General features: G+C 37.1%; 1 non-coding gene across 1 annotated transcript; it reads right to left on the reverse strand.

The window, feature by feature from the left end:
* Positions 1–19643: 19643 nt before the first annotated feature.
* Positions 19644–19761, reverse strand: LOC144969773 (5S ribosomal RNA). Its single transcript, XR_013644850.1, has one exon. It is a non-coding gene; the product is annotated as a 5S ribosomal RNA (ribosomal RNA).
* Between the last annotated feature and the right edge of the window lie 6217 nt (positions 19762–25978).

Here is a 25978-nt window from a genome sequence, read left to right on the forward strand (position 1 = left end):
TCCCCGACTCCACAGCTAAGCCCAAAGAATATGAAAATGACTATTTTATTACACCCTCCCTCATATCAATGTAAACATCATTGTGATCATGCACGATGGTCACGGGCCCTAAGTGTCGGTGTATACTAAATAGATGAAAGGACACGCCAGGCATTTTGTACTCTAGTCTAAATGCCATTACTATCTTGGTCTAACACGTCAAGTGTGTCATGACTGTAAATGTGTTATAATGAGATCCAACACACATACCATACTGACACACACCGACAAAATACTTTTTCTTCTTCTTCATTTTTGCATCTCGGTCAAAAAAACAAAAACAAAACAAAACAACTGGGCACAAATAAAATGCTCTATCCACTAAATGTGCTCAAAGCTTTTTACATGTCCTGGTCCCTGGCCAACAGCAACACATAAGATGTAGGACGAGACATGATGCCTGTTAGGCGATATTACACTTTTTTCAGATAGAGATAACACTGCCAACGTCTTATTTTAAACCCGAGTACGATGAGAGAGAATGTGAGTAAAGCGCCTTTTCAAAGGACTCAAAGGGCATGATCTATATTAACTTTCCATGTGCTCGAGGTCATTGGTCACATTGCAAAATGTGCTCAAAGTAACCCACTTAGTGAAAAGTGTTCACACCTTTAAAATCACGATTGGTCATTTTATTCAGATTGACATATGGGTATGTTTACAACTTTCATAAACAAAGCAGCGTGTTGACATTTGTTTAGATATAGATAGTATGCGCTTGGCTAAGAAGCTCATAAAATTGTCATCCGGAAGTATAACGGACCAACACACAAAACTGTGTGTATCCATGAACGTGTATAGTCAGGTTAACACAGTTCAGTGAGCATTACTCATAAACGCGGATGGCAAAAAACAATAACAAAGACCTGAGTGACGTCATCTTCGAACTATCCACTAAACGGTATTAACCAGACTATAAACGATCAGTTATACTTCCGGATGGCAATGTTGTGAACTTCTTAGCCAAGCGCATACTATCTATACTTAATCTCATCTCATGTAGTTCCATATCTGAAGCAGACGTCGGAGGTCATCTTCCGCCAAGCTGATCTATCTCTTGCCAATTCTATTAAAGCAGCGCCACCTTTCTCAGCTTCATCTGTCCAAGTTCTTATCCCTTTCAAATACGTTATTCTTTGTCTTCCTCTTATTCTTTTTCCATTCATCTTTCCAGTCAAGGCAAGTATTTCCAAACCAGGGTGGCGGATAATGTGTCCTAAAAATTCCATTTGGCGTTTGATGATTTTTGTTATCAGTGATCTTTTTCTGTTTGCCATTTCTAAAATTTCTTCATTTCTTTTCCTTTCCATCCATGACACCCTCATCATTCTTCTGTAAAACCACATTTCCACTGCCTCCAGTCTTTTAACCATGGTCTTGTTTATGGTCCAGCTCTCACAACCATATAGCAGCACAGACAGTACATAGCAATCCAGGACTTTGATTTTTGTTTTCATGCTAATATTCCTGTTTTTCATAATTGTATGCAGCTGGTTGAATGCATTCTTCGCCATACCTATTCTTTTCTTTATTTCACAATCTGATTTTCCATTGGATGTTACATTGAAGCCTAAATATTTGAAACATTCAACTTGTTGTATTGTTTGTCCTCTGCTTGTTATTACACAGGCTGGTGGGTTATTATTTTTAGATAACCCACCAGCCTATACTTAATATAATATTAAAATAAACATAACGCCTGTTAGGCTTAAGGCTTTTTACACGTTGGTGCGGTGAGAGAAAATGACCAAAGGGTCCGCCTAAAAAACTAGTAGAGGCAAAGGTCTCATTTTTCCAAGAGTTGAACTGCGGGAGTCGAACTGGAACCACAGGTCAGAAGCCAAGTCTCAAACCATAATACCACAAAGCCGCACTCGGGAGTTATTTTAATCAATCGAAACTTAAAGTAAAAGGGGTTTGTGTGTGTGTGTGTGTGTGGGGGGGGGGGGGGGGGGGGGGCTATAATGAAAACCAGATTGTTTGTCGGAATAAATCAGTATAATATATTATTATTATTATTATGGTCTATAATAGCAGATTTACCTAGTGATATGATATGATAAATGATATAAGTCCAGATTTATGTATCCTTTTACAGCCTTTTATCTTCTCTTGTGCATTCGTGAAAGTAATTAATTCACGTCTCTCAAAACGGGGCATGCCACATAGTGGAAGGAGGTGTCTGAATTAACCAGTAGATTTTTGACCAATCAAAACATGGAATTTGTGACACACCTTCACACGTGCTCGGACAAACAGTTGGTTGTTTATAAACGATAACGTGAATGAAATCGACCTCTCTCTCTGATCATTGTTATTGTTCTTATATTGACAAATGGGTGACTAGTTATCACACGGTTTTCTCGATAATTTAAAAACGTTTAAGTTTACACATAGTTTTATGTGCTATTTCTACTGATCAAGCGGTAGAACAGTGGGTATTTTATTTAACACATACCATCGATAGTAAAACCTGTGTAGTTTGCTGTGTCTACCAATCACTGCCATTTTTTACATTATGACTGACGATTGTCCGAGAGGCGTGGTTATCTACCGATTAAAAACTCTACAACAGTATTTTTTCTGTTTCACAATGAGCGTCGAGACGGCACTTGAATGCCTGCAATGAATCCTGAAGCTTTAATGTACAAATTATTCAACAAAAATTTACTAGTTTCGTATAAGTAGCGTTTAGGAAAAGAGCACGATTACACAGCCATGCAATGTCAAAATAATTTAAATCCATTTTGATTAAAGAAAACGTAAATCTGTAAAACGTTGGCCAGAAAACTGGTCCTTCAAACTTCGATCGATTAAAATGACCCACCTTTTGTTAGAACTTCAAAGACGTACCAAGTTTGAATTTAAATTTTTTTTTTACATTTTTATTATTTATTTTTGTTGTTGTTGTTTTTTTTTTGTTTTTTTTTGTTGTTTTTTTTTTTTTTTTTTTGGTTGGACAAATTAGTCTTTTTCATCGATCGATATTTGAAGGACAATAAGTATCGTGGCCAAACTTTTAAATATCGTGCGACTTTTTACGTGATTCTCTAGTCTGGAGACACTTTGGAGTTCATTATTGAAGTATTTTCAGAGACCCGTGATTGATGCTGCTGGCGAATTTATAGAAAGTATGCGCTTGGTTAAGGAGTTCACAACATTGCCATCCGGAAGTATAACGGACCAACACACAAACTCTGTGTAACCATGAACGTTTATAGTCTGGTTAATACAGTTTAGTGAGAACAACTCACAAACGCGGATGGCAAAAACAATAACAAAGGCCTGAGTGACGTCATCTGCATACTAGATAGTATGCAGATGACGTCACTCAGGCCTTTGTTATTGTTTTTGCCATCCGCGTTTGTGAGTTGTTCTCACTAAACTGTATAGATAGTATGCAGATGACGTCACTCAGGCCTTTGTTATTGTTTTTGCCATCCGCGTTTGTGAGTTGTTCTCACTAAACTGTATTAACCAGACTATAAAAGTTCATGGTTACACAGAGTTTGTGTGTTGGTCCGTTATACTTCCGGATGGCAATGTTGTGAACTCCTTGGCCAAGCGCATTCTATCTATAGATAGTATGCAGATGACGTCATTCAGGCCTTTGTTATTGTTTTTGCCATCCGCGTTTGTGAGTTGTTCTCACTAAACTGTATTAACCAGACTATTAAAGCTCATGGTTACACAGAGTTTGTGTGTTGGTCCGTTATACTTCCGGATGGCAATGTTGTGAACTCCTTGGCCAAGCGCATTCTATCTATAGATAGAACGAAGGTCTCTGTTATTGATTTTGACATCCACGTTTATGAGTACTTCTCACTAAACTATATGACCCAGACTTTAAATGTTTAAGGTTACATTGTGTTGGTCCGTTATACTTCCGGATGGCAATGTTGTGAGCCTCTTAACCAAGCGCATACAATCTGTACACTGAACAAGGAATTAAAGACCAAATGTTATCAAATACAATTACCAACTAGGCAGTATGGGTAACATTTTTAAACATTCATCCAGCTATGTATTTTGACTACAATATTTACTCACAAGTATGTGTTCCGACATGTTCCTTTACAATAGGTCTTCGCAATGGGGCAAAAGTTCAAAATGAAGGATGTAATTTTTTCATACTTTTTAGGGTTGAAACTTTCAAGTGTTTTCTTCTTTTATTTTAAAGTTGTGAAAATAATATCTGATATATATACAATGCAATGATCTGAATTCTCGCAGCACCTAGATCTCATTATACAATAATGTTATGACGTGTGAGGGAAATACAACTAAAAATAGTGGACATTCCTGTCGTATGGCAACAATGCGAAAGGTCAATCTAAAACATTACAAATGATTCTTTATCCCTAATAGATAGTATGCGCTTGGCTTAGAAGCTCATAACATTGCCATCCGGAAGTATAACGGACCAACACACACAACTGTGTGTATCCATGAACGTTTATAGTCAGGTTAGTACAGTTTAGCGAGCATTACTCATAAACGCGGATGGCAAAAAACAATAACAAAGACCTGAGTGACGTCAACTAAGAACTATCTATGGATATAACAATAGGGGGCGTTTTAATCGGCGTTGCAGACAACACTCATCTCCCTTGATGTTATGGATAACTAAGCCCTTTTTTTACATGTTGACCACAAAACGTTTACTTCCTAATATATCCATCTACCATAATAACTCTAAAACTTGGTTTTAAAAATCTTTTTTTTTTAAATTGAGCTTTTATATAGCGCAATATCCACTAAATGTGCTCAAAGCGCTTTAAAGGGGTCCCTGGCCAACAACAACGTTTAACATTTAGGACAAGACATGACGCCTGTAAGGCGATATTTATTTTTTTCGACCAGGTACTCATTGTACACCTGAGTACGGTGAGAGGATGTGAGTAAAGAGCCTTTTCCAAGGACTCAACTATGCGCCGAGCGTGGCTCGAACCCAGGACCTTCCGATCCGAAAGCGAGTGTCATACCACAAGACACATAGCCGCACAAAAATCATAAACATGAGACCGCGTTGAAAGGTTTTGATAAGTCGGAAGTCATTGGATAGATAAAGTAAAAGTTTTCTTACAAAGGGTGTCTTTGCACAAGTTCCTAGCACTGAAGGACAAGTCCCATTAGGAAAAAATATACAAAAAAGACACCCCCCCCCCCCCCCCCCCCACACCTTTTTTTTTTCCAAACCCTCATCCTTTTATATTGATATAAATAATGCAATAAAAAATAATGATGTTAGATAACATTAAATAACAAGGCGAACCCAGTGCTTGGAACGGTCCTACCACAAACTCGGGGACCCAAATAATTTTGGGGCTTTAGGATGGGGGAAAACTTTTTTTTTTTAAAGAAGTCTAGTAGGGGGTTTGCGAGGGGAGAGACTTTTAAAAAAAGTTTCCCCCCTCCCAAACCCCCAAAATTATTTTTAAAAAAAAAGTTTCCCCCCTCCCAAAACCGAAAAATTATTTGGGTCCCCGAGTTTGCGGTAGTACCGCTTGGAACTTGCGGAAAACTGCCCTTTCCAAAATGCAGAAATGAGTTAGAGAGCGACAAATTAGGGAGATGGCACTGATATAAGATAAATATAGGAAAACTGTATTTGAAAAGACTGTCTTGCACGTTTTCATACACACTTTTTCATACCATCATTTTAGTTTAGATAGGGCTGCCTCTATTCTCATCCCCCCCCCCCCCCCGGCTTTTTGCGATTTGGATTAGATTGATTTTTGATTTTAATTGTGCAACTTGTGACAAGAAACTTAACAAATTACTGCATTACAACCTTTGGATTAAACATACAACAATTGTGGACTACTATTATGAAGACTAGCATCCTAGACTAGGGGGATGAGAATAGTCACTCCCTTTAGAGAGTGTACAGTAATACAATAATATAAGATTTTTATACATTTTTTAGCAAAATAATGATAAGGATAATACATTTTTTAAGCATAATAATGAAAATGATAATAATGGTAGAAATAATAATAGAATATTTCCCATACTTACATGATACGACTTTCTAAAGTGTAAAATCCGTTACATCACACAACGAGCGTCTTTGTGTTTTACGCTTTGAATCATAAATCAACGCAAGTCACAGAGAGAGAGAGAGAGAGAGAGAGAGATCCATTATTGAGTATGGTAGCGGTAGCGACAGTTTTTATTCATTTAAATTTACCTCTCTCTTCCGACAATCCACTATCCACACCAGCTGTACACTGAACAGTGTTAAATAGGGATTAGGTATCCCCTCTCTCTCTCTCTCTCTCTCTCTCTCTCTCTCTCTCTCTGACTTTGATAATAAATTTGTAATTGTACATCATGAATAATAGCAGAGCGGGTAAAAAAGTTTTTTACATTATTTCCAAAACTACACCAGCTGTGAACGGAACTGGAATTAGGTCATATATTTCTCTCTCTCTCTCTCTCTCTCTCTCTCTCTCTCTCTCTCTCTCTCTCTCTCTCTCTCTCTCTCTGGGTGGGGTTACTGACCTCCCATATTGGGCAGGGAGGTACTTACTGTGTCTTCTGTCCCCCTATATCTATTTGGCTTTCTGTCTTTGTCTTGGAATGAGGTTACTTAGTTTTGCCCTGGCCCTGGCCGAATACCCTGGCTCAGAGGGATACAGTCAAATGGTTTTGGGAGATGTTTTTGTTTTTGTAAATCATCTTTCTGTTATGCACTGTATGTTTTGTTTACATGTTATGTATAATTTGTAAACATTTGAGTGTATTCCTCTTAGGAGGAGCCTGTGATTGTGTCTGGATGAGACTTTTAGTGTGCTCTTGGAGTCTACATATCTTCTCTATTTGAACCAATTCCCCTTTGTATTCCCTTTACTTGGGTGCTTTTATTGTAATTCTAGAACTTTTTACCATCCCATTTTCGTCCTTTTTACTGGCGCTGATATGACCTAAATGTGTTGCAAGCGCCGTAAAACCCTGGCCTTAAAAACAAAAACAACAATCTCTCTCTCTCTCTCTCTCTCTCTCTCCTCTCTCTCTCTCTCTCTCTCTCTCTCTCTCTTCTGAGTAATTCTTTTTTCACAAAAGGGGGCGGGCGATCTATGATTTTTTTAAAGTCCCAAAATATAATATGGTATGGCGCCAATCTGTTTTATTTTTATTTTCTATTTGTTTTTTTTTTTTGTTTTTTTTTTGTTTTTTTTGTTATTGTTTTTTTTTAACACAGGCGATTGAAAACAAAGTATAGTGTCATCACGTGTCGTGACGTACTTCCGTCACCGGTGTGGCAAAACATTGGGATAAAGAGTCACAAACTGTGGGACTGACCTATTTTGATGCTTGGCATGAACTTAGTATGAGTATGAGTATGAGTTCATCGTAGAGGGCCGGTGGCCCGTTGATGGTCTTTGGAACGGTCTCCACCAACTTGTGGAGGTCGAAAGGCTGGCCAGCTTCAATGGGAAATCGGTGCTGTATTTTAGATCCTGCAGGAAACTGTCAATTTGGCTTTTAAAGTTGTTTTATGCTTGGCGCGGTGACTATTTTTTCAGGCAGGCTATTCCATGTATTAACAATTCCCTGACTAAAGAATTTTTTTCGGATGTTTAAACGGCAATTTTGTTTGGCAAGTTTATACAGGGATGTAAATCTTTCAGAATTATTAGGATTTCCTATTTTTCACACATTTTCTAGCTTCCCCAAACTATTTAAATATTTCTCAATACCTCACTACCAACAACTCTTGTGATAAGAGATACTGCTGTACATATATAGAGAATTTGTAGTGTGTATCCATTTCCAATGCACTGAAACACTTATTAACACTACTGTTGTGTCAGTTATGATTATACGTGTATTTAACCATTCAACTTATTTCCACGACAGCTTCCGAATTTTAATTCGGAAGTACTAAGGATTGATAGCGTTCGAATTTCCGAACTTTCCTAATTTTAATTCGGAACTCGATTTACGTCTGTTGTGTAAACAAGGAGGGTTATTTTTAGTTTACCGGAAGCAAAACATGGGATCAGAATCGAAAGTAGAAGATGGTGGGTGCACATCGAGTATTGATGACTTAGCTCTGATGTTGTTGTTACAGTTTCTTCCTAAGGCTCAGTTGGAATTTATTTCTGTTTCTGTAAGTAATTACTGTGTGGTGCAATCCATTTCAGTCATAATAAGTCTGAAGATGCATTTCCCTCAGCCTTGGTCTTTGTGAGAAATGTCTATGGGGTCTCATTTCTGGCTGAGACTACGATGAACTTTTGACTGTGGTGGGGAAAAAAAATCAAATTTGTTTGTTCTCATTGAAAGCTACACCAATAAAGTAAAAGGCTTTTAAACACTATTCTAAACCTAAAAATGTAGTATTGGAATTGTAATGTACTCTAATTGCCTTTGTTATTAGCAGAAGGGTTTGGGACCTGAGAAAATGATAAATATCGGAAAGTGACCCTCTTTCCAATTTCAAAATTGGCCTTAGTAATAATATGGCTGTTGAAATTTGAGTGAGAGTTTTTATTATTGTCAGATTCATTTAGTCATTGGAGGTAATATTCTGACCTGAATTTAATTTTAATGTAAAAAATTAGATGTTGGATTATGTGCTGTGAAAATAAGTTAAGAATTGCAAAATTCTGATTTTTTTTCATTATCCCAAACTAATTTAACCCTGTTTAATCCATAAAGATAAGGATAAGATTTACTAAATGGGCACTGATTTAAGCATGAACAACACCAAATAATGGTATTTCCTCCTGACAAAAAGGAGACATAAATCATTAAAATCCATCCAAAAACAAAATAATCTGGATTTTATTCTGAGAGTTGTCACTCAAAAGTCCTAAAAATCTTGTCATAATCACAAGGCCATTTATCACCTCATTCCTGGAGTGTCACTGGAGTTTTCCGAAGTAGGTACCTACTGAGACGGTCGATGTAGACTATTGAAATGAGTTCGCAGAATTTCAGAATTTTTTTCAAGTTTGCATTTACATTCCTGTTTATAACAGTGGCCTCTTGTTCTTTTGTCTTTGTTAAATGCGAGGTAATATTCTACGTTTACTTTATAGAGACTGTTGGTCAATTTATAAGTTTCAATTAGATCTCCTCTGAGTCTTCTGTACATGAGGCCAGGGAGGTCTAATGCTCTGAGTCTATCTTCGTAGCTGAGGTTTGAAATACTCTTCAACAGTCGTAACGTCACTTCTTTCCTAATGACGCATGGTAACTTAGTAACACTGGCTCTAAACTATCGGAACAATGGCGGACGCCCGTATGAAATATTTCTCCGGCGAGCATAAAAGCGTAACCATAGGAAAAAAACCCCATAAATTTGATCATGTTTTGACTTTTACACATTCTGATCACAAGACATATGAAAAGTTCTAGCCAGCATGAAGAATAAAAAGTAATGTTTAGAACCAAGATAGCCGCCGTTGCCGGGCGGTGTGACATCAGACTATTGAATCCAATTAGATAGCTATGGGTTGACCGCACAGAGAAATCTCTCTCAAACACTTTTCTGAATAAGTGTGTATGAAAAAGAGCCTGACAAAGCTAGAAATAACTTTTAAAATAACAAGAAAAAAAGAGAAAAAAAAAACATCTTTATATTACACCAGTGTCTGCTTCATAATTTCTTAATTTAATACTTTCAAAAGGACTTTTCATGTTGCCTTATCGGCGTTGGGAAGGGAATAAAAAAATATGCTTCCCACTTCCCACAACTCCAACAAAACGTTCAGGATCGCTGTCATCGCTGAAACAAGTTCAATGTGTGCACCATTTCGGAATTTTGAAAAATATGTTTGAACAATTTGTAAGTAGCGCGATGAAAATTAAAGAATGCTTCCCAGACCTTTCCGTTGACAGAAAATAAACAATCGAGCGGGGGGGGGGGGGGGGGGGGGGGGGTGAACGGGGCTAAGTGGCAGGGTGTATTCTGATTGGTCAATGCTTACTAATGCTCGAACCATCAATAGGATTCAATAGTCTGATGTCACGTCCGCCCAGCAACCAGCAGCGTGGTTCTTAACAAAGAAAATCTGTACTTTTTATTCTTCATGCTGGCTAGAACTTTTTCACATGTCATGTGAGTAGAATGTATAAAAGTCAAAACATGATCTGATTTATAGTGTTTTTCTGCTCTGGATGCGCTTTTATGCTCGTCGGAGAAGTATTTCATAAGGGCGTCCACCATTGTTCCGATATGTTTGTGTTTTGGAATACCAATTATGTGTTATTTTAGGAGACAGAAATAATAAGCGTTTTACTGAAACCCACATTATTTCTATTCACTCTGTCTTTCAGCCAAGTCATCAGTCATGACATTGTTTGCTGGTGTTCAACAATTTGATCTATCCCAAGAAAAATTAAACACATTAATATCATTTGTTTATCAAAAATGTAAACAACCCTACAGGTAAACACAGCAAGCTAATCAATAAAATGCTATGAACTTATTGGTGCATTGCGTATAGCCAAAAAGCTTACATTTCACCAGCCCGTGGCTCAGCGGTACGGTCTTTGCGTCGTACCCGAAAGGTACCGAGTTCGATCACCCGCCGCTGTGCTGTGTGGTCTTGAACAAGTCACCTCGCCCTAGCTCAATTTGCGGCGCTGCACGCCGGCTAACGCCTGGATTATTCCAGGTGACGTAACACCTACTATTCTGGTTCCAAACGCCTTGGAAGTGTGAAACCAGTCCTCCAAACGTAGGAAAAAACAATGGATAGGTTACATAATTGAATCATAAGGTGGCATACCTATTTTAGTTGCTGGATGTATAGATAGAATGCGCTTGGCCAAGGAGTTCACAACATTGACATCCGGAAGTATAACGGACCAACACACAAACTCTGTGTAACCATGAACTTTTATAGTCTGGTTAATACAGTTTAGTGAGAACAACTCACAAACGCGGATGGCAAAAACAATAACAAAGGCCCCAGTGACGTCATCTGCATACTATCTATAGCCAGATTCTGAAAATTACAAGGCGTAAAAGAAAGGGGATGATGATCTTTATTGACGACCAACATATGTTTAGACTAGAATAATATAAGATGCCATTCCTTTGAAACCACAATATCAATTACACAATTGGAGTTAATAGTCTGATGTCACGTCGCCAGCAACGGCGAGCAGCTTGGTTCTAAACAAAGAAAGTAGGTACTTTTTATTCTTCATGCTGGCTAGAACTTTTCATATGTCATGTGATCAGAATGTATAAAAGTCAAAATATGATCATATTTATAATGTTTTTCTCCTCTGGATACACTTTTATGCACGTCGGAGAAATATTTCATAAGGGCGTCCGCCATTGCTCCGATAGTTTAGAACCAGTTACTAAGTTACCATGCGTCATTACGAGGAAAGTGACGTCATGACTGTTGAAGCGTATTACGAGACGTAAAAGAACGAGGATGGTGATCTCTATCGACGACCAATATATGTTTAGACTAGAATATCAGATGGCATTCCTCTGAAACCACAAGATCAATTACACAATCAGGCATGTACCCAGTCCTCTGGAAGACTGGTTTTATTCTTCCATGAGATCGGAACCAGATTTGTTTGTTTGTTTGTTTGTTTGTTTTTTTTTGTGGGGTTTTTTGTTTGTTTGTTTTTTTTTTTTTGTTTTTTTTTTTTTTTTTTTTTTTTTGGGGGGGGGGGGGGGGGGTTGTCATCTTGATTCATCCTCAGAGCATACTTTCTTTTGGGTCTACCTCGAGAAAATACCAAGAAAACCCAGATGCCAGCAGCCCTGCATGTGAAACGCCGGAAAATGAGCTGTTGAGTGAATGCGTTTGGTAAGTGTTTCTGTCCCTTGATTGGACGTCACCCATCTGTGACGTCACCGGCGGAAAAGTTATTAGAGAGAGAACGAGGACGAGAGACGCATGCGCACAACCAACATGACGTTCTCTCTCTAATAACTTTTCCGCCGGTGACGTCACAGACTATGGGTGACGTCCAATCAAGGGACGCTGCTCTTCCGCTGTCTTGGACACAAATAAAAGAGATGCCGATATCGGGGCTCGACTCCAGGAATCCCAGATGGGTGTGGAATACCCTTCCTGATGTGTCCAAAGTATCCACTGGAGATGGTCATGACCCTACGTGATCAAATGCATGTACTTTTCTGTTTCTATCGTTTTTGAAAACTGTCACACATCGAAGTTATTTTAAGATGATTCACAACTTCCCAACACTTTTAAACCTGAGATTTAAGAGATATTTCTTGTTTGTATAGCAGGGGCCATCATTGTCTCAAAAACGTATTTGCAGGGGCCAAGATGGAACATCCATACTATCAAATAAAAACAAGGAAAAGAGGCACCAAACACACTGACTTTAAATTTTGGCCTTCAGATATCGGTCGATCAAAATGATCATCAACCTTGAAGGTGGCTACGAAACCGTCCTTAGGGCGGAGGAAGACTTTTGAAGCTGGGTTGACGAAATAAATTTGGAGGTGTAGCCATTCCTACTACTACTACTACTACTATCATCAACTTGTGAAAAACGCTCAAACTTCAAAGACGATTCCTCAGATTTGAGAGTTTTTGACAAGCCGAGGGTCATTTTAATCGATAAATATTTGAAGGACTAGTTATCTGGCAATTTTTTTGAATACGTGTCTTTCCGTTACGACATTTAACTGGTTGAACCCACTTTTTGGTACCGTTGGTTTAATTGAGAATTAACACCGGTTTATGGGGGGGGGGGGGGGGGGGGGGGCGGAATTACACGTAGAAAGGTAAAGTCTCCTAGCTAATATGAAAAAGGCGTTTTGTTGTTGCCTTTTGATCTAAAAAAAAATGCCAGTAATGGTTTGAACAGGTATAACAACTTTCTCGATCCGAATGGTAGTAATAATAAGTATGTTTTACAACCTCTTTCCTGACCTCTCTTCCTCTCTCTCTCTCTCTCTCTCTCTCTCTCTCTCTCTCTCTCTCTCTCTCTCCTCCTCTCCCTCTTCACTTGACCTCATTTGACCCCCATTTAACCCAAACGGCTACCTACCTAATCCTCTCCCGCTCGCCTCTTTGATAGATACCAAATGTCGATAGTGGTCAGCACAAGTATAAAAGCTCATGGAACCGGAATTTAAATCGTTTTTTTTTTTTTTTTATTGTCAAACAAAGAGAAAGAAATGCTAGATTTATGCTTTATGCCAGATTTAACAGACACAGCTACACAATCACTACTGGGTGCCAGGAGGTCAGAAAGAAAAAAAAATTCGACTATGCCTGGGTGGAAATCGGTCCATTTGATTGTGTATGAAGCTATTTATTGATATCCATGTGAATGATCTATAGATAGTATGCGCTTGGCTTAGAAGCTCACAACATTGCCATCCGGAAGTATAACGGACCAACACACAAAACTGTGTGTATCCATGAACGTTTATAGTCAGGTTAATACAGTTCAGTTAGCATTACTGATAAACGCGGATGGCAAAAAAAGAAAACAAAACAACAAATACCTGAGTTATGTCATCTTCGAACTATCTATACCTGCTGTCCAATTATTCAAAGACAAATCTTTTCTTTTCTTTTAACACTTAATAGTGGATATTGCGCTATATAAAAGCTCTTTTTTAAAACATTTTATTTAATTTTTAGTTTAATTTAAACTGATTCAAGACATATTGTAGGACAATATGCAGGGACAAAACGATCAGGAATTATTTTTCCAATTTATTAAGCCAGGTTTTAAAAATGAACTTTGCTACTAAAACTACAATTGTTAAGAACTGACAAAAATGCGCTTCATATAACCATTGGGAGCAGCGTGGCTCAGCGGTAGGGTCTTTGCTTCCTATCCGAAAGGTATCGAGTTCGATCACCACCGCTGCGCTGTGTGGCCTTGAGCAAGTCATCTCGTCTTAGCTCAATTTGCGGCGCTGCACTGCGACTGACGCCTGGGTTATTCCAGTCTTCCCTTGGAATAGACCCTAGAGACAAATTTCCCATATGGGATGAATAAAGGGATTTTTTTATTTTTTTATTTTATTTTATCAAAAAAGGGTAGAAATCGCCTTGATAACACCCAGATGCCTACACTTTTAGCCTGACATAAACCTTACCAGTTACCATGGACCAAATATACCAAGTTGTCAATTAACCAATCGGACAACTTTTACCCCTGTAGGACTCGAGTAACTGGTGTATATCATCCGTCATGCCGTATTATTTGAAACATTTCAAAGAAAAGTAAAAAGTACCGGATTGGATTCACCATACAGAAACCTGTAACAATTATTCTACAGTAGAATTGGGAAAATAAATATTCTTAAAAAAAAAGGAGAGTGGGGAGGGGAAGAAAGAAGAAGGGAGAGAAGAAGAAGAGAAGAAGAAGAAGAAGGAGGGGAGGAGGGAGGAGGAAGGAGGAGGAGGAGGAGGAGGAGGAGGAGGAGGAGGAGAGAAGAAGGAAGGAAGAGGAGAAGAAGAAGAAGAGAGAGAAGAAGAAAGAAGAAGGAAGAAGAAGAGAGAGAGAGAAGAGAGGAGGAGGAGGAGGAGAGAGGAGGAGGAGGAGGAGGAGGAGGGAGGAGGAGGAGGGAGGAGGAAGAAGAAGAAGAAGAAGAAGAAGAAGAAGAAGAAGAAAGAAGAAGAAGAAGAGAAGAAGAAGAGAGAAGAGAAGAGGAGGAGGAGGAGGAGGAGGAGGAGGAGGAGGAGGAGGAGGAGGAGGAGAAGAAGAAGAAGAAGAAGAAGAAGAAGAAGGAGGAGGAGGAGGAGGAGGAGGAGGAGGAGGAGGAGAGGAGGAGGGGAGGAGAAGGAGAGAGAAGAGAAGAAGAAGGAAGAAGAAGAAGAAGAGAAGAAGAAGAAGAAGAAGAAGAGAAGAGAGGAGGAGGAGGAGGAGGAGGAGGGGAGGAGGAGGAGGAGAGGAGAAGAGAAGAGAAGAAGAAGAAGAAGAGAGAGAAGAAGAAGAAGAAGAAGAAGAAGAGAGAGAGAGGAGGAGGGGAGGAGGAGAGAAGAAGAAGAAGAAGAAGAAGAAGAAGAAGAAGAAGAAGAAGAAGAGAGAGAAGGAGGAGGAGAAAGGAGGAGGAGGAGGAGGAGGAGGAGGAGGAGGAGAGGAGGAGGAGGGGGAAGAAGGAGAAGAAGAAGAAGAAGAAGAAGAAAAGAAGAAGAAGAAGAAGAAGAATAAGGAGGAGGAGGAGGAGGAGGAGGAGGAGGAGGAGGAGGAGGTGGAGGAGGAGGAGAAGGAGAAGAAGAAGAGAAGAAGAAGAAGAAGAAGAAGAAGAAGAAGAAGAAGAAGAAGAAGAAGAAGAAGAAGAAGAAGAAGGGAGTAGGAGGAGGAGGAGGAGGAGGAGGAGGAGGAGAGGAGGAGGAGGAGGAGGAGAGGAGGAGAGAAGAAGAGAAGAAGAAGAAGGAGAAGAAGAAGAAGAAGAAGAAGAAGAAGAAGAAGAAGAAGAAGAATAAGGAGGAGGAGGAGGAGGAGGAGGAGGAGGAGGAGGAGGAGGTTAAATAATCTTTTGTTCTCATTCAGTTCCTTTGTCTCAAAATATCAATTACGATTTCAATTTCCAGTTACGATGTTTTTATAGACTTTAGGAAGTATTTTGTACCGTAGCTAATCGGTATCATTTCACCCCCCCCCCCCTCCCCCTCCCCCTCCCTGAATAATAACGCGTAATGATATCATGTTTACAATAATAATTTGTGACGTCAGATTATAAATCGTTAAATTTCACTAAAAATCAGATTCTTTAAGAATTAGTATCATTTCAATGTTTTTGAACATGTCTTTTATTCAAAGATGACGAAATAGATAGTATGCAGATGACGTCACTCAGGCCTTTGTTATTGTTTTTGCCATCCGCGTTTGTGAGTTGTTCTCATTAAACTGTATTAACCAGACTATAAAAGTTCATGGTTACACAGAGTTTGCGTGTTGGTCCGTTATACTTCCGGATGGCAATGTTGTGAACTCCTTGGCCAAGCGCATTCTATCTATAGGAATCGGCTGAGGAGTAGAATAAATGCTTTCTTACACTCTTGCTTTTTGGGATTCGAACTTTGTTCCCAACGCGTACTCGCAAGCTCGTGTGGCGGTTGGGAACACGTCTGGAATTACAAAAAGCAAGAATGTAAGAATCTTATGATATACGACGTGGACATAATTACACGTTTGTATAGATAGTATGCGCTTGGCTAAGAAGCTCACAACATTGCCATCCGGTGGTATAACGGACCAACACACAAAACTATGTGTAACCACGAACTTTTATAGTCTGATTAATACAGTTTCGTGAGAATTACTCATAAACGCGGATGGCAAAAAGCAGCAATAACGACCCGAGTGACGTCAACTTCATACTATCTATAGAACCTATCATATTCGTGTGTACTTTCAATTCAGGAACGAAATGTGTGTGTATCCACTTTGTAGAGAAATTTGATAAATTAAGCTAAACAATGATAAATACATTCCTCAAAATTCAAACATCTGTTAAAATTCCAATAAAAGTTAAAATTCAATTCTTCACTGTTTTAATTTAATTGAACATTTATATATTATAATATCCACTAAACGTGCTCAAATCACTTTACACAGAGTCCTTAACCAACAGCAACACTTAACATGTAGGACACCCGGAACAACTACAAAAGACGTCTAACTTCTACGTCATGGCACAAGACCGAAGGGCTAGAGCTCAGGTGGTCGCTGGTTCGGATAAGTAAGTAAGTAAGTAACATGTAGGACGAGGCATGGCGCCTGTTAAGCGATATTACAATATTTCGAACAGCGACAACACTGTCACAGGTCTGGAATTTTAAGTCGATATTTAGAGTACATTTTTTGTTTTAATGTTTTGGCTGGGTCTTTTTTTTCAGAGTTTGGCATTCCAGTCGTAACAGTAATAGTCGGGGTTTTTATTCACTAATGAAGACAGTTGTAATGATGTGAGTGTACTCACTTTTTATATTATTATTGTCATTATTATGAAAGATATGGAGCATATTATATTATTGTTTCCATTTATTGTTATATACTAACATAAATTTGGTTACTTTCTATTACCCTATATGCAACGCACAGAGCGTGTTGCCTGTGGATTGTTATTATTATTATTATTATTATTATTATTATTATTATTATTATTATTATATTATTATTATTATTATTATTATTATATTATTATGTTGTTGTTGTTATTTTTATTATTATTATTATTAATATCATTATTATTGTGATTATCATTATTATTATTATTATTATTATTATTATTATTATTATTATTATTATTATTATTATTGTTGTTGTTGTGTTATTATTATTATTATTATTATTATTATTATTATTATTATTATTATTATTATTATTATTATTATTATTATTATTATTATTATTATTATATTATTATTATTATTATTATTATTATTATTATTTATTATTATTATTATTATTATTATTATTATTATTATCATTATTAATAATATATTATTATTATTATTATTATTATCATCATCATCATCATCATCATCATCATCATTTCTCGTTATTATTAACCTAGGTCCTTATACCATTCACGTTTCCTGACGTAAGAGCTAAGGAGGCGATGCGAGCCACGTCCCAAACTTTGAAAAATATAACCACGTTTTAATATTGTTGGTCCCAGGTTTGTGAGTTTCTGACAAAATGACTTCAGACCCAGATTTATTGAGAGGGTTCTTTTTTGAAGGACGAGTTTTCTGGTCCAAATTTGAGAAAAGTTGTTATTCCACAGTAGGGCAGTACTAACTGGTGTCAGAATTAAATTAAGGTAATGCTTTGTTTCCGGTGCGTTTTGACCCAATCTAAGGGCGGTGAATAACTCGCAGTGTATGATTTGGATTGAAAGGTCGCGGGTTCGGATCAAGGTTAACCCTCTCCTTACCAACTAAAGGAAAATCGTCACATTCGTTATGATGCAGCCAACATTTTATTTTTCTTATTCTGATTTCATTTTGTAATAGTTATATAGCTATAAAAACTCAAATATTCTCACTCCTTATTCACTGTGTACATAAAATTATCATAGATAATATTGAATTCAAATGTTTATTTTTAGGCAGATGTGCTGCCAATATAGAACATAAACATAGAATTTACAACTTACAAATCAAAACAGGTAAAATCAATAAATAACCGAAGCGTGCAAAAATTCAACGGACAAATAAATATATAAAAGATAAAGTAAATAAATAGATAAATAAATAAATAGATAAATATTAAATAAATAAATAGATAAATAAATAAATAAATAAATAAATAAATAAATAAATAAATAAATAAATAAATAAATATATAAATGAATAAATAAAAACACTCACACAAATGTTAACAACGCTGTCTTTGTCGGGGGAAAAAGATAATATCGTATGACAGATGCATGTCTCGTCCTACATGTTAAGTGTTGCTGTCATGTTGGCGGCTATGGATCCTGTGTAAAGCGCGTTGATCATGTAAGTAGATATTGCTCTGGAAATGCTCAAGCTAAGGATTTAATCACGCCGACACATAATACCGTTTCGAACTTGCGGGTCACATAATATAACCGGTGACATACGGGAAACATGTCAAGCTTTGTGAAAAAGTAAGAAATACGCGAAAGATTTGATAAATAGATAGTATGCAGATGACGTCACTCAGGCCTTTGTTATTGTTTTTGCCATCCGCGTTTGTGAGTTGTTCTCACTAAACTGTATTAACCAGACTATAAGAGTTCATGGTTACACAGAGTTTGTGTGTTGGTCCGTTATACTTCCGGATGGCAATGTTGTGAACTCCTTGGCCAAGCGCATTCTATCTATAGAAGCAATCGAGTGTTAATCTTTTTTCAAACATGTTTGAATATTGGTTAAATAATTAGATCACGAACCTTTAAAAACACAAAATTGTGAGATAAAGACGTAAAGTGTTTACATGTTAATTTGGCTATATAGGCCAGACACAGTTTTTGTTGTTGTTTTGTTGTTTTTTTTAAATCACAACAATACAACTATTGAACTTTAGCCGTAATCTTCGTTAACTTATGACCTGGTACTTTTCTTAAAATTATCTACGTCACAATGTAAGGCGACGATCATTAAAATCAAATGGAAAAAATATGATAAAGGATAAATCTGGTTGTAAATTTGAATACATCTGATTGGAAGGTCACATCATGTCAAAATTTAAATATAACCGAATCCTTTCTTCTTATAATAGCGTTTCACTAGAAATTTCATTCAAAATTTGTGTTTTACAGGCTAAACGAATGTCCTTGCGGTCTCATTTATGTACGTAGGCTACATCAAAATAGAAAACTATAGAATTTAAAGAGTATTCATCCTATTTTCCAGCTTTAATACGTATGCAAAATTAATCAAGATGCAGTGGAATCCCTATAAAGCAAACACCGTTGGCCAGAAAGATCGGTTGCCTTCAAGCAAAGTTAACTTTATCCATTTTATCGACGAAACACTGATAAAGAACAGGAAATTTTATTATTCCTACAACAACTACTACTACTACTAAAAAAAACAAAATTTAAATAACAATTTTAAAAAAAATAATAACATGAAATTTTAAGAAATGATATTAAAATTGTAAAATAGATACTAAAATAAAAACCTTTTTTAAAAAAATGATGTCTACAACACGTGGGGTTCCCAAGCGGTCACCATCTAAGTACTAACCACGCCTGACGTTGCTTGACTTCGGTGATCGGACGAGAACCGGTATTTTCAACGTAGTATGGTCGTAGACAACAAGTGTCGAAAATAGAATTTAATATAATATTGCTAATTAATATAATGATGAAGATAGTATAGAAATGTATAATATTGTTAGTTGAAATAGCGTGTTGTATTCGTCTGTTGCACAATTTGTCGTTACTGGAGAATCTAAAATGGCGATGGGCTATCTTGAAAGACACTTCACCGGAAGCGACGACGAGAGACGCATGCGCAAAACCAGGATGACGTTCTCTCTGTAAGGGCATGTGAAAATGTTGTACCAGCGATACTGCCGTATTCTTGAAAAACGTATTTAAAGATTTGGCCAGAAAAGTCGTCCTTCAAATATCGATCGATTTAAATGACTCATCTTGGCAAAAACTCTCAAACCCGGGACTTCGGCTTTGACCAGTGGAAAAATAACAATATCTGCTTCAGATTTGAGGCTGCCTTTGATACACGATGGATAATATAGAACACCGTACGCATAATATGTACAGGTCTGATCACCGAACGCAATTATGGGCCTGGGTTAACGTTGTTGTAATAAAGTCGCAACGGTTTGAGAGTACATAATAACACTGGTCCTATAACAATATGGGTTATCTGACCTGCAATCAAGTATGCGTTGATATTGAGATATAAATCAGACTTCAATTCAAACACAGCATTCTTCTTCTTCTTCTTCTTTTTCTTCTTCTTCTTCTTCTTCTTCTTCTTCTTCTTCTTCTTCTTCTTCTTCTTCTTCTTCTTCTCTTCTTCTTCTTCTTCGTTCCCGTTACGTCACATGGTCAGTCCGGTCTGGTGAATGAAGCCCACAGTGGTCCTGAGGTCGTCCTCACTTCCGTACAGCTTCTTTGAGTATGGGGTTGGGTCAGGCCAGAAGTTCCTTCTCAACTGGTTGTACCTTGGACATTCCATTAGGACATGATGTCCATTTTCATTTTCAAGTCCGCAGTCACATTGTCCAGAGTCACCTGCTCTGGACATCCTCCATGTTCCTTCAACTGGTTGTGTCCAGTTCTCAGTCTGAAGATGATGACCTGTTCCTTTCTGTCGAGCACCTTGATTGGGTCATTCATGTTGTATTCTGGGTGCTTCTCTCTCAAACACAGCATTCAAAACCAGGGTTTGTCAAAAACGTTTCCCTTGCTATCAATTGATTTAAAAATGGGATTCTATTATATCACCTTTATCGCTTCCCCTCTCCCACACCCCACCCCTTCTTCCAATATGTTAGGATGGGGTGGGTTTTTTTTTCTCCTATTTTTCTTTATTGCTTTGTCTGGCACCTTTCATGCACACTTGTTCAGATCTTTATCTTACACTGGTGCCTGCTCCTTAAGTTCTTAATTTGATGTTCCTCAATCACGATATAGAGTTGAGAGCGGATCGCAAAGAAAGCACCCTTGAGTACCGTGCCTCTCAAAGAATGCTTCGTTTGTATTCGCTTTGATTTTTTTCTTTGTTGTAAACACACGCTTTTCTTTTGTAATTCGTTGCAAAAGTGTTTGTCAATATAAATATTATAAAATGTAAATGAAGGAGTGTTTTTTGTGACGTCCGCCATTCCACAAAAACACTTCAATTCTTCTAGATAAATTATTGGAGAATATAAGAAAAAAATTTCGCTTTCAGCAATTTGTCTGGGTGAAATTAAGAAATATAAACCAAAATACTGATGGTCTAGCATCGAAATATAGCAGTTAAAGCTTTTAAAATTGGTGTCGGAAAAAGAGTTGATATTCCGTCCATTCTATTGGAGCTAGATCGTCATGTTTGTCGTTGTTGTTTTCTTGTTTGTTTGTTTGTTTGTTTGTTTGTTTCAATCAACATTATTCAACTAATAGAATCTGATGAAAACTAGTTTTTTTTTTTTTCCTTAGCTTTTCCAAATAACTTATTATTGGAGTATTTTTGTGGCGGACATAACAAAAAAAACGACATTTTGGCACAACCCCAAATGGAAATTTCAACATTTCAAAGTAATAGGACATGCACAACTTTTAAATTATCTATAGGGAATGAGATTAGCGGAAGAGTAGCGTCCCTTGATTGGACGTCACCGGCGGAAAAGTTCTTAGAAAGAGAACGTCATGTTGGTTGTGCGCATGCGTCTCTCGTCCTCGCTTCCGGTGAAAGCGGCATGGGACACTTCACCGAAAGCGAGGACGAGAGAGACGCATGCGCAAAACCATTTTGACGTTCTCTCTGTAAGGTGACGTCCAATCAAGGGACGCTACTCTTCCGCTAATCTCATTCCCTATAATTACAATCAGTTTTTGGTTCAGAGAAGATTAATCCGACACGCTATCGCTATCGAATGGAACAGACTGTGAAATACAAGAAGAAAAAAATCACTCCCAAAAATCAACCATATCCATTTACTTCTATAGATAGTTCAAAGATGACGTCACTCAGGTCTTTGTTATTGTTTTTTGCCACCCGCGTTTATGAGTAATGCTAACTGAACTGTTTTAACCCGACTATAAACGTTCACGGATACACACAGTTTTGTGGATGGCAATGTTATGAGCTTCTTAGCCAAGCGCATACTATCTATAAGCGGTATAAGAAAAGACATTTAGCCATTTATTTACGTGAATGCTTTCTTTTGAAATAACATTGACCGTCTATATAGCCTTTCATTACATTATTTATCCACCCTTAGTTATTGCTTTGCTGGTAGAAATCGACAAAGACTTATTCCCCGAATTCGAGATTGTGCTGAATATAATTATAACATATAGAGAATGAGATTAGCGGAAGAGTAGCGTCCCTTGATGGGAAGTCACGAGCGGAAAGGTTATTAGAGAGAGAAGGTCATGTTGGTTGTGCGGCATGAGACACTTCACCGAAAGCGAGGACGAGAGCGACGCATGCGCAAAACCATTTTAACGTTCTCTCTGTAAGGTGACGTCCAATCAAGGGACGAGGACGAGAGACCATGCGCACAACCAACATGGCGTTCTCTCTCTAATAACTTTTCCGCCGGTGACGTCACAGCCTATGGGTGACGTCCAATCAAGGGACGCTACTCTTCCGCTAATCTCATTCCCTATTGGCGTCGGTAATCATATCATTAATGAGTGCCGCTTTATTTCTCACTGATCGTGCATTAAAGTACATAATGCTGGCATTATTAGATTTTGTAAATCGTTCACCACTAAATCAAGTCAGAGCATTGTATGGTCGTAAGTGTTTGTGGGGTGCGAATGGTGGGTGGTCGATGACTGACAATACAATGGTTTTTATGGAGCGTTCTTTACGTCTCCCACCTCTACATTCTTGTGTCTTGGTATCACAGTAAAATTTAACAGTGAGAATACGCTTCAACAGTCATAACGTCACTTCCCTCCTAATGACGCATGGTAACTTAGTAACTGGCTCTAAACTATCGGAACAATGGCGGACGCCCTTATGAAATATTTCTCCGGCGAGCATTAAAGCGTATCCAGAGGGGAAAAAACATAAATTTGATAATGTTTTGACTTTTACACATTCTGATCACAAGACATGAAAAGTTCTAGCCAGCATGAAGAATTAAAAGTACCGATTTTCTTTGTTTAGAACCACGATGGCCGCCGTTGCTGCGCGACGTGATATCAGACTATTGAATCCAATAATGTGTAAAATATGCATCTTTGTTTGGGTACAATTCACTCATTGTCGACAGTGGGGCATTCGTCAAAAACATTGTTGTTGTTACTGTAGTGACAATGGTGTTTTGACTTGTACTGAAATTCAATGGGACTTCAACAATGTAAAATAATCAAAAATATCATAAAAATCTTATCATTACACAAAAACCAGTGGTGGTAAATTTTAAAAACGTATATATGAATACGCAGCAAAACTCACGAATAACTTGGTATAAAAATATGCATAAAAAAGTTTGTTTTGACGACGGCACAATGAGAAAACACAGAGCACATAAACAGCACGTCGCCTGTTAGGCGTTCAAAACACGCAGATATAATGAATATTATTAATTAAATAATCATTTAATTTATTTGTTTTATATATATATATATATATATATATATATATATATATATATATATATTGTTTATTTATTTACTTATCTATTTATTTATGAAGTCATTTATTTATCTATTTACTTCAACAGCACTGTGACAATTAATTAAGAAACGTGAGTGGAGGAGGAACTTATCACATTGATAATAACAAGAAATGAAGTGAGTAGAAAAGTGCCACAATACAATAGAGAATAAAAACTTTGCGGCAATGAGGATTCGAACCCACAACCTGACTCTTACGCCTGGCCACGAGAGGGAGGCTCTACATTCGACACCATCACCCATTCAAAAAGATATAAAAAAAAAAAATATATATATATATATATATATATATATATATATATATATATATATATATATATATATATATATATATATATATACATATATATATATATATATATATATATATATATATATATATATATTGTATATATAAAGTAGTTTCAAACGTGGTTACTTTCCCTGATAAACGATTAACAGACTAAAATCTTACCTTCCCTACAGCAAATAATCCTGATTCAGGAATCATTCCAATAGGAAAAGCCAAATCATAATAATATCATGTGTCCAAAAGGAAGCAGCAGCCTCTTATGGTTCTCACACTACTATGTTATAACGATCGACCCAATCAGCAAAGTCTGGTCCGTATTCTTGCACCGTCTCCAACCCGCCGGGTAGCATCGTCACAACTCACCGTTCGACTAGATGCCCTGCCGTCTCAGGTTCTAAACAAGGCTGCTATAAGTTGCCATGGAATGTTTATAACACGCACTCAATAAACATCAGTGCGGACAACGCTGGCCAAACTAAACTGGCAAAATCTTTTATTTCATTTTGGCCAGAAAATGTTTTATATTCCAAATCAATTATGTTTGGCGTCCACTTGTGAAAAAGCCTATCTGACACATGAAATTTCTCTATGAAGTTTTCAGTTTGAAAATTGTTGACAACTCGAGGGTCGTTTTAATCAATGGATGATGGGTTGAACTTTTCAAGCCAAAAAAAAAAAAAAAAAAAAAAAAAAAAAAAAAAGAAAGAAAGAAAAAAAAGGGTTTTGTCAGGTAGAAATTAATTACACTCACGAAGACGAAGAATGCAAATGCACTCGTGTGAGCCTTTAGGTAGAATTGACGTGCTTTTCTGTGTGAGTACGCATCATGGTTGGTTGATTAGTTTATTTGTACTTGGACCTATGAAATTAATTGGGAGCATCGATGCGCGTGTACGTGTGCCTGTATATGTATTTGTGTGTGTGTGTGTGTGTGTGTGTGTGTGTGTGTATGGGGGGGGGGGGGTTGTTTATGTTAATGTGGGTTCCAGGTGTGAATTTAAGCGTGTCTTTTCGGAGTTGTTTCTTTGAAATTGCAAGTGTGCACACGTGTGCGTGTGTGCATGTTTTTGTGTTTAGATGCAGTCATCCTTAATATAAATATATCTCATTATATATATATATATATATATATATATATATATATATATATATATTATATATATATATATATATATATATATATATATATATATATATATATATATATATATATAATAAAGTTGACGTCACTCAGGCCTTTGTTTTGCCATCCGTTTTTATGAGTAATTCTCACTAAACTTCTAGTACTAACCAGACAATAAACGTTCAAGGTTACAATAGGTCTGTGTGCTGGTCCGTAATAATTCCGGATGGCAATGTTATGAGCTTCTTAGCCAAGCACATACTATATATATATATATATATATATATATATATATATATATATATATATATATATATATATATATATATAATGTAAATTTTCACTCACATTTTTTTGCCGAGACGACTCGTTTCTGTGTTCCTTACACTTCCTCAGTCGGCATAATCCATTTGCGGCAAATGGATTATGCCGACTGAGGAAGTGTAAGGAACACAGAAACGAGTCGTCTCGGCAAAAAAATGTGAGTGAAAATGTACATTATATATTAGCTCTAACCACCATTATCGAGCACTTTCGTACCTACAAGTACCCACCAACACTCATATATATATATATATATATATATATATATATATATATATATATATATATATATATAACTAGAGCTTTTATATAGCGCAATATCCACTAAATGTGCTCAAAGCGCTTTATAAAGGGTCCCTGATCAACAGCAACACGTAACATGTAAAACGAGACATAACGCCTGTTAGGCGATATTACAATTTATTTC

This window comes from Berghia stephanieae, chromosome 3 (assembly GCF_034508935.2).
Source record: "Berghia stephanieae isolate SIO BIC M18660-M18661 chromosome 3, UCSD_Bste_1.3, whole genome shotgun sequence".
NCBI lineage: Eukaryota > Metazoa > Mollusca > Gastropoda > Nudibranchia > Aeolidiidae > Berghia > Berghia stephanieae.